A 12618-nucleotide genomic window follows, 5' to 3' on the forward strand; every position below is an offset into this window, starting at 1 on the left:
AATGAATAAGAAAAGCATTCACTTATCAAACCCTTCCCATCTATGGCATGCGCCCTTATTACTGTCTCCGTTTTGGGAAGTTACAGCAATGTNGTTAGAAACCTTCACAGAGCTCCAGAAGCAAAACCCGTCACACAGATTGAGGAAGAATGAAGGACTAGTGGTGTCTATTAGTTATCTACTGCTGAGTAATAAATTACTAAAAACTTAAAAGAATATGCAGTTATTATTCCACAGTCTCAGTGCACCAGGAATATAAGGCAAAGGGATCCTCTGACTAAGGAGTCTCTCACAAGACTGCAATCAGAGTGTTGTTCAGGGCTGAGGTCTCATCTGAAGCTCAAAGGTAAGAACCTGCTATTGAGCTCTATGGTTGTCGGGTTTCAGTTTCTTAGAAAGCTGTTGGATTAAGGGCCTCGGTACCTTGCTGACTATGGAAGGGGGGCCACCCTCAGCTCCTTCTCCTGAGTGCCTTTCCATAGAGTTAAGAACACGGAGGCTTGCTTCCTTAAAGCCAGCAAAAAAAGTGTCTGCTAGCAAGATCCAAGTTAAATTCATATGCAATCAATAAATGGAGAAGAATCTTATCACTTATACTGAATTCTGTTTGTTAGAAGCAATCACAGGTCCAGCCCACGCTGAAAGAGGTAGGGGATTGCATGAGTCATGAATACCAGGAAATAGGGTAATTGGGGGTCATCTTAAAGCCTGTCCATTGTAGGGCACTAACATTTTATCGAGTATCTACTATAGCAAGGTACAACACTAGCAGTTGTAAAGGACACTACTCATTTACTTAGAGGTTCAGCAGTGAAGTTGTGTGTACTTTAGAAGCATGGAATCAGGAAGTAATTCAGTAGCTGGACTAAAAATTGTCCCCTTTCTTGACTTCAGTTCCACTGAACTGCTATGGGAAGACAGGGGCCTGGATTAATGGCCCATCTAGTTCTTTGGTTTCATCCCTTCAGGTGTTTCTATAAGCCTGTCATTGAAGCCTTTCTCATTTTTCCAGATTCCTTTTTAACTGTGGAAACTGACATTGTATTCACTCTTCTATAAAGGGTCTGTTTGAGTATAATGGGATCATAAAAGATTACTATAGTCTACAAAATGTACCTCAGCACATATAGCCAGGGCATTTCAGAAAAACAGAGTACACGCCATGTGTTTGTAAACCAAATAATTCTTCCATAATGAGAACTTACCATGAAAATAAATCTGCCTCCCAAAAAAAAATTAAAGAAAAAAAAAAAAGAAAGATATAAACTAGAAAAAAATAAGTGAAGGAGAAAAGATTAAGAGGTAGTGGGGGAAGCAACTGATATTTATTGAACACCATTGTGTACCAGGCAGGATGCTAAGAGACATTTGACCCTATGACTTTATTTTGAAATGTGAGCAACTACTTTTTCAAAGACTGTCTCATATATTCCACATGTATTTCTTTTCTTTTAAAAACCCTGACCCTGTGTGTTTCCAGCATTTTCTCCACGTTTTCAATGATCGTCTCATGTCATCCAACTCTTCTCAATCCTTTGAGATTAATTTTGTAGAAAACATAGGATATGTGCTTTTGAGGGCAAACTCAACTTATTCACATTTTTGTTTCCCTAAGTAGGAGGAAACCCTCCCTCCCAGGATTCCCCAGATGACTGGGATTCAAATGTAATCATGAAAACCAGCAAGGAATTTACTGGTTACGGACTTACATGCTAATGCTGGTTGGAGCTAGAACTGAAATTCAGGCAATGGAGATTGTGGTTCTTGTCTTTCATGAATCGGTGAAGGTTCCAATTTGTGTTGGAACAGGTCTTCTCTGCTGGGTCAGCAGCCTGGCTGGATTCAATCACAGTCTCTAGCTGGGTTTGATTCGGTAGCTCACTATAGACAAGCCTCAGTACATGGTCTTTTACTGTGCTAAGACCAGTTTTCAAATAAATAAAGGTCTAAATGGTTTCCAGATGCTAAAATAAAAACTATACCAATGCAAATATATTACATTTAATTTCAAGGCAGTTTAAGGTTTGTACTGTGCCTAGAGAAGACAGCTATAAAAAATGCACATCACTTTAGCAGACCATACTTCATCAATTACTCCATTAACAATAACAGTGTGGGAAATAAAGGGTGAAATTGAGTATAATATAGCAATGGAGAAAATGAACATAAACAAGAAATGGAAATCATCAAGCAATGAATTAATACTGAACCATCGCTATCCAGAGTACTGTTCAGGTCTTTCCTGAAAATACTATGCTCCCGATCACCAATTGATAGGGCCCAGGAGGTTGAATCACTTTCCCCAAAAGGATGAGGTTTTAGGATTTGCATGACCATGCTTCTTATGACTCATAGTACAAATGCCCAAGATGGCTCTATAAGGGGTAGTAGTCATGGAATAAGGAGCCCTCCTGTCAATCAGCCCTAAAATACTGGAGTCATTAACACCACTCAGGCTGTATCTCAGCACTGATATGACGCAAGGTGAGATGGATTACTCATCCCTAAGGTTACATGGCTGAATATGCACGTGGACACTAAAAGAGGAGAAGCTAAGACAAGATCTGTTCTTATTATGCCTGGAAATAACGTCTAATCAGAATTGCTCCCCCACTGTATTTAAAAATGTATAAATCAACAATCAAATAAGGTAACAGTGCCGGAAGGCTTTTAGAGATACAACATCTCAGGGAAGAAATTAAAGGATGAGGTTTACGAAAAATAGATTGGTATTTGTTTTATGGAAACCATGACCTTAAAATCACATGATTTCAATTATACAAAAGATTTTAAACTATTAATTCACCATGTTTCTTGGGAAGGTGGAGGGGAGAACTGTAACATTGAATGGGACTCTAAAAATAAAAAAAAAATAGGACATTTAAAACTACTTAAAATTTACTTTTATAGGAGAACATCAGATCATAAAGAAGAGAAAAATAACCTGGCTTCACGTGAAGTCACTTGATAAAGCTAAGAATGCTGAGTCAACTGTCCTTTCACAGTGATCCTTGTAAAGTCACGAATAATGATGGAAATCCTTTCGTTTCTACCATGACATTTGGTCAACAGACAAAAATAAACATGAAGAGGGAAGCCCATAAGGTTTAGAGTGGGGAATGGGAGAGAATAGGAATTGCATCCCCTCCGAGCTGAAGCAGAGAGAATCTCTGAATGGTTGTGTCAATCTGACAGTGCGAAGGAGGTACCCCTGTGCACTTGCCGAAGCCTGGAAGAGCTAGATAAGAAGGTGCTGTAGTGTCCTTTCATCCTTGTAGGTCTTTAACTCCATGGATAATTAACACTTAAACTTTCCCTGTTGTTGGATTTCCATCTCATTTCTTCTTCTTTTTTTTTAAGATTTTATTTATTTATTCGACAGAGATAGAGACAGCCAGCGAGAGAGGGAACACAAGCAGGGGCAGTGGGAGAGGAAGAAGCAGGCTCATAGCAGAGGAGCCTGATATGGGGCTTGATCCCGTAACACTGGGATCATGCCCTGAGCCGGAGGCAGACACTTAACCGCTGTGCCACCCAGGTGCCCCCCATCTCATTTCTTCTATATTGGATGCTCCCTCTCAGCCTGGCTTCAGATTGACAATTTATGGTCTTGCTTCTTTAATTCAATAAATTCCATTTAGCTTCTGGATCTGCCTACCTTCTTTAATTCTGGTCATTAAATTCCAGAGACCAGTGACCCCTGCCTTAGTATTCGATACAGTTTCCTGAGGCTTCTGGTCTGGACTTCAACACTACAGTCCTCAATTTGTCTGAAAGGAGGGAGTGTATATATTCCTGCAGATCCAATTTGCAAGACCAAATCAAGTTCTCCTGGAAACATTATGCTCCTTGAAGTCATGATCCGTTGGTACATGTCTCTTTGTGTTGTGCGTGCATACTTTCTAGCAAGCCCTTGCTTTCCAACCTTGCCCTCAATCTCCCCAGACTCCAGAACAGAATTCAACTATGAAGATGGAGGGGAGGCCATGCGCACGGTGTAAAAGATATTTGGGCAAGGAGTTAGACCCACAGAGGCCACCAAACAGCTTTGCGACCTTGAGAAAGATACTTACTCCTCTAGGTAGGGTGATTCACAAAATGAGCAAATTAACTTCAGTTGGTAAGGCTCCTTCCAGCTCTAACTTCCAATGGATTTAATCCAAGAAGATTTAGCATTTTGCTCTGTTTAAGATTCTGTGTTTTCCAACTTCTAAAGAGGTGGATGAAAGTGATAGGAACTTAGCTGAAGTTCTAGTGAAAGAATCTTTGCATCTTTGCCTGCAGTTTTCTCTCCCCAGCTTTGCTCCCACCACAAAACTAAAATAAAATATTAATGGTTTCTTTTCACATCCATGAAAAAGAATCCTCCAAGAGACTTTCCATTCATGCGTTCAGATTTACTACACTGCAAACCAGTGGGATCCTCCTGCATTTATTTAAACTTCTGTCACCATCATTGTGAATACAGCCAGAGGTCCCCTGTGGGCTGCCAGATGAAATGCTGAATGGCACAAAAGTAAACAAAGCAGCATCTCACTTTCTATTCTCCTGGCTGCACCACTGATATTTAATGACATAAGAAATACCCAGAAGCTACAGTGGAGTTAAGTATTAGCATAAATAAAGTGACATTCCAGCAAGCTAGAATGCTCATATCCTAGATTCTAAAATCAGATTCCTTTCTCTCCAGGCATTCTTCAAACTGAAATTCTATTTCTTTGGCCCTTGTAAAGTTTACCTTAAGAGAGGGCTTTTCTAAATTTGAAACTGTAGCTCAGTAAACAGTGTACTAGTCTGGGTGAAGTTTCTCTTACCTCTGCTCCCTTCTGTGCCCTTTGGTCCTGAAATGGGTTCTTCCTTCTACTTCTCAGAGCATCTTCATGGTTTCTTATGTCCAGGGTAAAAGAAGTTACTAAGGAGTACAGCAATTCTAAATTTGGAATACTTTTAATGGCCAGTCTCTTTTTGGTATATGTAGCTTATCCATAAATTGAGTGTCTGCGGGACCATCACTATTGGGCATCTCCCCCCACAAATATCCTTGGCTCCTTTGCTTGCTGATTGGGCACATGATACCTGCATTCAACAGAGTCGGCATTTCTGCAGAACGGGGGATGTGGAAGCAGTTTGGTCACACTTTTGCTCATGCTTCTGCCACTTTATTGGACTGTCATGTGCACGAGCACAAGCAACTGGGATACACGGAGAAGGTACTGAAGTGGCTGGATGGCAGAGAGAGCCATAGCCGGGACTGCCATCAGGAGCAAGCAGGATGCCGTCCACCTGAGATCTGAGCAAACGTTGTGAAACTCATTCTATCACTACATGGCCCTGCCAGGTTTTGCCTGCAGCTTTCTGAAAACTCAGAAACCCTAAGTATATCACCATGAATCTTCTTGGAGTTTTGAATCCAGTTTAAAGCCACTGGGGTCCATGCAAGGGATCACCAAGAATGAGGACCTGGAAGAAGAGAGAACCAAGTGCCATGTATTAAGGCAGCAATCCCCAAACACTGTTTTAAGGAAGATAACCCTTCAGGGGGTCAGTAAGTTTGTCTCAGCAGTAATTGCAATAAAATAAAGTGGTCAAAGATGTTTAGAAATAGGGGCTTGAACAATGTTAGCCAAGTTTCTTTACTGCACAACTCCTTAGAATCTCTCCTTGGATAATGTGCACAGAAGCTGTGGTGAGATGCTTAAGAACACAGAACGTGGAGCTGGAATGTGGAGGCTCAGACGCTAGCTGTGCTACTTATAAGAGTATCGATCCTCTTTGTTCTGCAGTTTCCTTGTCTGTAGAAGGCAGGTAATAATCACACCTGCCTCCTAGCGTTGTTGGGAGAATTAATGAGATAATGAATGGAAAGGCTGAGCCAATGCTCGGCACCTGGCAAATACTCAATAAGCAAGCTTAAAGACGAACAAACAAGAGGGCAAGTAGCATTTTGTGAACTGACTTGACCTAGAATGATGGGGCCTGGGGGGTTCGGGAATCTATATTCACGGAAGAGTATTGTTTAGGATGGAATTTAGGAAAAGTCTGCGCTAGACAATATTAGCAAATAGGAGGTAGGCAGAAGGGGAAAAAAGTCAGAGACTGAGATGTGATTGGAGAAATAGAAGAATTAGGATTTGAACTGGTGAGCCTCTACTCCCTCTCTGGTTCTGTTTCAAAACCCAGTAACCTTAGGCAAGCAAGGTCCAAGTCCCAAGAGACAAATCGGGTTTGGGTCCAGAAATCAACAGTGTTGTAATCCATACCATTCCTGGTTAACTTGACCCTGTTGGAGGAGTTTGGTGGTGGATAAAGGCAACTTACCCATGCATCAGGCTCACTGGATAGCAATCCTTATCCCTGTATCAGAATCAATGTTGTGTCTCCCCAGGTTTGCTTGGCTTCATCTTGAGCCCTCGGTTGTTTGCTCAAGGACAGGCTTGGCCACCACTACCACCATTTCATCTTCAGTGAAGAGCTACAAGCACTGGCATGATTTCCATGACACTCAGTGAGGCAAAGTCTCAGTAGCTCCAGCATCTATTTTGGCCTTTGGAAGCTCTGAATCTTTCCACTACTTCTAGACCTAGAGGAAGTACCATGCAGCAGGACATGAGATCGGGCTTCCCTAGTGACCGTCAGGGGGATCCCCAGAAATACAACCTGGAAATAGGAGATCAAAGACAGTGAGGTGAACATTGACTAGTGAGAAACAAGGCATGAGAAGATGTCAGCTAAGTTCCTCAGTCCGCCTTCTGCCATGAAGCAGTGTGATGCTGAGGGGCAGTGATTCCATAGGGGCTGTCTAGAAACTAGCTGTATACTCTTGAATCTGTGACCGTCTCAGAAACACGCCATCTTAACATTTCCTTTCCACCATTCCTTGCCTCGTTCACCTTTTTCACTCACTCCTCCTGCCTTAGGATGGCACAGAGTTTTGCCTCAGGCTCTGTTTTAGGGAATATGAGATAAGTTAGATTCCATATCAAAAAGGATGACTATACTTTCTGCTATCATTTGAACTCCATTGATACGACCATATTTCTGGGAGCCTGCGAAGTTAGTCAGAAAGAGAAAGCCTCATAATAATCTTCATTGACTTATATTTCTCTTCTGATAATATTCATTAATATATATTTCTCTTCTAGAGAACTTATCTTTCTGATCTCTAAGTTAGGGACTATGGCTTAAACAAGATTGAGATCCTGCCAGCCTGAAGTTTTCTTCTCTACTGAGAACATAAGAAAAGGAATAATGCTTATTCCTCTCTGTATTTCTAGCACTGGGCATAATGCCTTGACTATTGTAAACATTAAATAAATACTAACTGAATAAATTTTCTTACAGGTATCTCTTTAAGCAATCTGGGTAATGGGAGACAGATTTCCTATTAAATTTACTTTTTATAATAATAAAACTAAAACTCCTAAGTCAATGTGATGGGGTTTTGGGATATCTGAGAGTTGAGGTTCAACGGGGTGGAGTCCAGAGCCTTGTCTTCAGCAGGCCTTCTGCTCCCTTATCAAATGACTCACAAACCATGATTTATGGACCACAGGCAATCCAAATTCAATTCATTGCTTGGGTGAGGACGTGCTAGATCCCACAGTAAACCAGATTGTCAAATGATTCTGCCCACAGAACTTGACATAAAAATGTGTGAGGCTTGTTAAATATTAGCCTTCTCTCCCTACTGGAAAGCTCACTGCAGGAAAAAGTACTGTGACAAAACTATCTTTTAATAATTGTGTGGGTACTCAATGATTGAGAATCTCTGGATGTCTGTAATGTAGGTAGAATCGTGTTAATTTGTGCAAGGCAGTGATTTTTGAACACTGTTTATATTTTAGAATCACAGGGGCAGGGGGATGGGTGAAAGTTTTAAAAAGTAGCCCCAGGGTCCCAGTCCCAGATATTCTAATTGCATTTCTTATGAATACATTAGATAACTTTGTTTACGCCATGTTTCACAGCATATTTGAAGGCAAGTAGTCATTTTTTTTCTACAGAAAAGATGGACACTTGTATCTTAAAGATTATCTGGAAGAAATTTAATAGACAAGTTGGTAAAAAGAACATGAGAATGCCTACAAACAGCCAGTGGGTGGGTTGGCAACAGCACTTCTAGAAATGGGGCTGAGGATGGGAAATGGAAAGTAGTAGCTTGGAAAATCTATGCTGCCTCTATCTTTTTTTTTGCCAAAGGCAGTTGAGGGTGTGAGGATTCATGACAATGGTCCCTGAGAGCAGAGAAAGGATGGCCATGATGATGATGACTATAATGAGGGGACTTAGCTGTTAATGAAGCCCCCACTATATAGCAGGAACTGTTTTCTTCTCATTCAATTCTTACACAAATTTTAGGAAAAAATATCAAGTGCGAGCGCCCAGTTTCCAGTACACAGCAGCCATTGGAACTCTTTTTCACTCACTTCTATAAACAATTTGGGATACTTTGATCTTTAATAGCTTTTGAAACCTGGAGTCATCCAGATGAAAAATTAATGGACTTGGAAATTCAAAGCTGCTCCAATTATAAAAATTATTTTCTAGACTACAGTTCTTTGATGACCAGAAGATATGACGGAAAGACAGACAGACAGACACACATTCACACAGCCCTCTCTTATCAACTGTTGATGTTGTTATTGTCCTTAGGAAGAAGCTGAAAGCATCTTCCAGAAGTCAAAGAGTTCTTTTTCTAAGTTGCCTGGATCCCAGGTGTCTCAAAATAAGACGGATATTCAGCTACATCAAGCATGCAAGGCATTGACCCGATATCATCGGGAACTTGGTGGTCAACCAGAACACTTGGAATGAGGTTCGAATCCAGATGTCAGACCCTAGGAGCAAAATGATTCAGTGCAGATACTATTCCTGGGACAATGATTGCAGACAACTACTACCCTCAAGTCCTGTAGCCAGATACCTACACTATTTTGAGTTTAGAAAGAGTCATGTTGGCCTACGTCTGTTAATCTCTTTATATAGCTACCCTAGTAGTTTAGAATTCTCCATGTTTTTCTGAAAAAACTGTGCCACGGGAGCAATGCCTAAAAGTTCCTTCATTTGGCTTCTGAATAATACAGATCTTCCACAGACTCCATCTAGGAAATCTTTTTAATTTTCTCACTTACTACTTTTGAATAATATAAAACAAATCTGTGCTCCGCTTTTGCCAAGACAATGCATGGAGGGCTTCCAGGGTTCCCTGGGAATCATTACTGTGTTTTGGTTTGCTTGGATTCAGACCCCTTGAGATGGCCCTTGTGTTTCAGGTTCATTTAAGCTGCTGAGTTGGGCCTGGTTTCCATCTGCAACCATAAAATTGCTTTGAATTTCTCCAAACTCAGCCCAGGTTTGCTAAAAACTCATCTAAGAGTTGGCTAGGGTTCACTGAGAGGTTTGCAGATCTATTTGATTATTTAGCTGTTCAGAACTCCAATTTCCAAATTGCCAGGTGAGAATTTTACCTGTTTGGAAATTCACTCATCTGGAGGCACTTGCTTGCTACTCAAGCCCAAGACTAAAGGCTGCCTTTTTTTTTTTTTTTTGAAGTGTTAAGGTATCTGAAAGGAGAATACATGTCTCCAAATCTCAAAATGCTGCTCGAATTTTCCCCCCAATGAATAAGAAAAGCATTCACTTATCAAACCCTTCCCATCTATGGCATGCGCCCTTATTACTGTCTCCGTTTTGGGAAGTTACAGCAATGTTTTCCAATTGACTGATGCGAATTGAAATTTAGCAAATGGGAATGAACTTGAAAATGTTCTGACTTCAAAATCCATTAGAGACTAAACCATGTGTGGAGGCAATAGTGTAGGTAGAAGCAGCTGTGTGCCAGCATGAGTGGATGAATACAGTTTTATGATTAAAAGTAGAGGAACGGAGAGTGGAATACATTGTTGGATTTTGAAGGGATCTGCAGGGCACTTGCTAGTGAAGTGGTGTGTCATATGGAAAAGGTTGAGCTCCAAAATTTCAGAAGGTCTAATACGATTTAAAAATTTGTCTTTTGGGGCACCTGGGTGGCTCAGTCCTTAAAGCGTCTGCCTTCCACTCAGGGCATGATCCCGGCGTTCTGGGTTCGAGCCCCACATCAGGCTCCTCCATTGGGAGCCTTGCTTCTTCCTCTCCCACTCCCCCTGCTTGTGTTCCCTCTCTCGCTGGCTGTCTCTATCTCTGTCAAATGAATAACTAAAATCTTTAAAAAAAAAATAAAAAATAAAAAAATAAAATAAAATAAAAATTTGTCTTTTGAAATAAATTTTAGGAACAGTGATTAAATTTCATTTTTCCTTCCCCTCTATTCCCTGCCAGGTCTTGCTAAATCTAGCTTAAACTCGGATGCTTCAGAATGATTTATATCCAACTTGGAGACATGTCGTCATTCTTTTAAAACATATGCTTCACTTGTCATAACTTTTGGAATGTTACTGATCAGCTACTGCTTATCGATAACTAGAGCTATGCGTATGGCTAAAATGAAAACTATAATTAGGATTTAAAATTCGTTTGAAATGATTATGGCTAACATTTTAAGAGATCATGGGGTGCCTGGGTGGCTCCATCAGTTGAGCAGCTGGCTCTTGGGTTTGGCTCAGGCTGTGATCTCATGCATCATGGGATCAAGCCCCACGTTGGGCTTTGCACTCAGCGGGGAGTCTGCTTGAAGATTCTCTCCCTCTGCCCCTCTCCCCACTCTCTCTCCCTCTCTCTCTTGCTAAAATAAATAAATAAATCTTTTTTAAAAAATAAAATATCCTATTGATGGATCTTTAGCGAAATTCAGTTTTGATGGTGGTAAAAATCTAGTTCTACTCTGTCACTAAAAACTCCAGTATAGGTGTCATTGTTATAAATCCCACAGTCCAATAATAATTATATAGAGAAAATGGGGGGATATAAAATATAGAATAGAAAATAGAAATATAGAATAGAAAAAGATATAAAAAAATGGAATGCAAGGTAACAATAGATGGATAATATTTTATTTTTCCTGGCACATAACAACCATTCGGATTTTGCTAGCTGTGCTTAGAGAATAAAACTGATACCCATTTACATTTGAAAATTTTACACAATGCTGGTAAATAGTCCACATGCAGGTGGAGATGCCTTTTAGAAGTTTCATAATTTTGCTTATTTTAATCTTTTCCATGAAACTTGAAAATATTTTCTACTTATACTATTAGTCATAATGATTCAGATATGCAATCCTACTGATATCAAACCTGGGCACACTGTACGAAGCCACTGGTAGTTCTACTTCCAGAGAAAAAGTATTGTTCATGGTGTGATTATTTTCTATTTGTCCTCACCATCCACATCTGCAGGAAGCATCAGTGACTAAATTCCCTGTCTTCGCTATATGCCAGAAGAGTCCGCTGCTCTCCTCAGGCATTTTGGAAATGAATGGCGTGATCTAGCATGTTCATTCTTGATCTGGTTCTTTCTGCTCTTCTCCCTTCCATGATGCTTCCCCCAAACTAATGCTGACATAAGGTCATTTTTACCTTTTCCCAGTTTAGCCACTTCTGGATGTGTACGGCCCACAAGACAGGGATCTAGAGTGCTCCCATTGAAAGCCAAAATTTTAAAAAATATTAAATGTGAAATCACTTGTAACAGAAAATTAGGAAGGAGATGTCTGAGATCAAAAATGGAAAAAAAGCCTTATCCTCCCTAGTTGGAAAGTATTTAAGCAAAGAGGAAAAAAACCCACAATATTTGTGTTTGAGCCTTTAATCCTGTTTTTCTTATTCCAGGAAAAAAAAAAAAACAGAACTGTATTTTTAAAAAAAATCTATGTATAAAATTCAGGGTTTCTGAAAATGCTTGTCTCATAAGAGATACTTCCAGAAGTTCTAAAAACAAAAGCAAACAAGTTTCCTCTGAAACCAAAGGTTTAATTTAATAATTTTGTTTGTTTAGGGGAAATTGTTTTTGCATATAAAAATTTTAAAAAGTCTCTAGTTTTGCAGACCTTTTAAGTAGTTTTACATGTTGATTTATTCTTTCTTTCTCTATCAAACACTTATCATTCGTCTATGATTCAGTTGATGTTGTGGGCTGAATTGTGTTCACACCCCTCCACCCCCCACCAGTGAAAAGTCTATTTTGAAGTCCTCGCCTCCATTACTTCAGAATGTGGCCGTATTTGGAGATAAAGTCTTTACAGAGGTAAGTAAGTTAAAATAAAGTCATTAGGGTGGGCCTTATTCCAATATGACTGGTGTCCTAATAAGAAGAGGAAATTTGGACACCGATGTGCATAGAGGGAAGTCTAATGTGGAGACACACAAGGGGGAAGATGACCACTTCCAAGCCAAGAAGAGACACCCGGACCAGATTCCCCCACTCAGCCCTCAGAAGGAACCAACCCTGTTCACACCCTGATCTCACACTTCTAGACTCCAGAACTGGGAGAAAACAAATTTAACTAAGTTAATGCAATCTATGGCAATGTCCTGAGCAATCAGTTACACATAAGGTATACAGTTCTCAGTTATAGAAAGAAGGCAAAGCATACTTCAAGAGATAGGGATACCCGACACCGGTAAACAAAAGTGAGGTAATGAAGGGGAAAATGGGGATGGGGTGGGGGATGGAAGGGAAGGA

Source organism: Ailuropoda melanoleuca, chromosome 2, assembly GCF_002007445.2.
Source record: "Ailuropoda melanoleuca isolate Jingjing chromosome 2, ASM200744v2, whole genome shotgun sequence".
Classification (NCBI taxonomy): Eukaryota; Metazoa; Chordata; class Mammalia; order Carnivora; family Ursidae; genus Ailuropoda; species Ailuropoda melanoleuca.